This window comes from Hipposideros armiger, unplaced genomic scaffold (assembly GCF_001890085.2).
Source record: "Hipposideros armiger isolate ML-2016 unplaced genomic scaffold, ASM189008v1 scaffold_321, whole genome shotgun sequence".
In the NCBI taxonomy this organism is placed as follows: Eukaryota; Metazoa; Chordata; class Mammalia; order Chiroptera; family Hipposideridae; genus Hipposideros; species Hipposideros armiger.
Genome location: NW_017731671.1, coordinates 731,073 through 732,954, shown reverse-complemented (window position 1 = coordinate 732,954; position 1,882 = coordinate 731,073).

The window sequence follows — 1,882 nt, the reverse complement described above, 5'->3', positions numbered from 1 at the left end:
AAGCTGAGAGGTCAGAGAAATGAGAAGAAACCAGCCAAGGAGATGAGAAGGAGCAGTCACTTTTATAAAACTCTGAGTTCAGGGGGAAAAAACACACCAAGTTACTGTTGTGAAACCATGTCTGTATTTGGTGAATACTACAGTATTGCAACTAAATTATGGTGCCCCCGAATGGAGGAAAGCAGATAAGAAGGACCTTTTACATAATGCCACTTTCACAGAGTTAATTCCACTAGGTAGGTAACACTTTATGCTTTTGTCTAATCGATTCCCTTTCGAAATCACCCAGAGATTCATTCTAAAAGAAGAAGATGAATGAGTTTAAAAAAAAAAAATCTGGGAATCTCTGACCTTCCCAAAATACAACGGGTAGACTTGTGACTGAGAATGCCAATGGAGCTCAATTAACATCAATCACCAAAGATTAATCCTTAGGGTGGGGGAAAGCGCATAGAATTGGATGCAGCAGATTTGGGTTCAAGTTCTAGCTAAACTACCTGCTAGTTGAATGTTTCTGGGCGATTCCTGTAACCTGTTTGTTCCTGCAAACTCACCTCAAGTTCACCTCCTCCAAGAAGCCTTCCCTAACTTTGTACATTTAGACAAATCTCCTTTTTACTCCCATGTCGCTCTATACTTGCCTTTATCATGGCAACTTATTGTAATTGCTAACTTATTCCTGTCTCTTCTATTAGACTCTAATTTCCTTGTATTCCCATCGCTCAGCACAGTGCCTGACACCTAGCGGGTGCTCAGTAATGTAGAATGAATGCATGTTCCCCAAACTCACTGCCTCATATGTGCAATGGGGTAATTGATGCCTACTTTTCAGAGTTCCTTTGAAATTTACATAAGACATGCACAGAAAAAAATTTTCATAAACTATAACTCAATATATAAAATTCTTGTTGTTTCTCCCCCACTACTTTATAGAATAACACCTTCGCCTGGTATTCAAGGCCCTGAACAATCTGTCTCCTGGCTGCCTTTTCAATTTCCCTCTGGCTCCCACCCCCACTATTTTCTATTATAGCAGGCTAAGCAATATTCCAAACACACCAACGTCTTTCACATCTCCTATCATTTTATTTTATACTTACCTATCTACATGTCAGTATCAATAATGTGAGCTGTTACGATAATAATTATAATTGAAGTAGTAGGAACTAAAAACAAATGTTACTTTCATCTACTAAGTCTTTTGCCTCCACCCAAGTGGAATGTTGACATAGTCCACTCAACCGCCAACATGCTTTAAAACAAGGGTTTCATTATAGTTTCAATGCCTAATGGTAAAATCACCTCGTAGTACGGACAAGATCCTTCATAATCTGACTTTCCTCTGCCACTTCATCTCCCTCTGCTATTCTACTGATAGCCTTTGCAATTGCCATAGTAACTACAGCGCCGGCAGTTTTACCAAGATAATAGGTGCTCTCAGCTTGCAAGCCTTTACACATGTGTCCTTTGCCTCTAATGGCCTCCTCTACTTTGTCCATTCAGTGAACTCCCTGTCATTCTTTAAAATTTGATTCTGATATAAACTCGTCTGTGAAACCTGCCCTGAAGAACTCCTTGGCAAAATTAGACGCTTGCTCCTCTCTTATTACACGATACACACCTTGTCACAATCTTCTGTGATGGTGGCTGTCACCGCCACTAACCTGTAAACTCATCCGGAATTGGACTCGTGTTTTAGGTCGTGGTCCTTACTGCTTGGTAGGGTGCTTGGCACAGATTGGTTGTTCAGTGAAGATCAGTCGAGTGTTTCCATTGCTCCCCATCAGTGGTACCCGAGGCCGTCAGAGAAGGTACTCTATCACTGCCCATCACACACACTGCTCTTTTCATCTCTAGAGACTACTATTACGTTCTTTGTCTT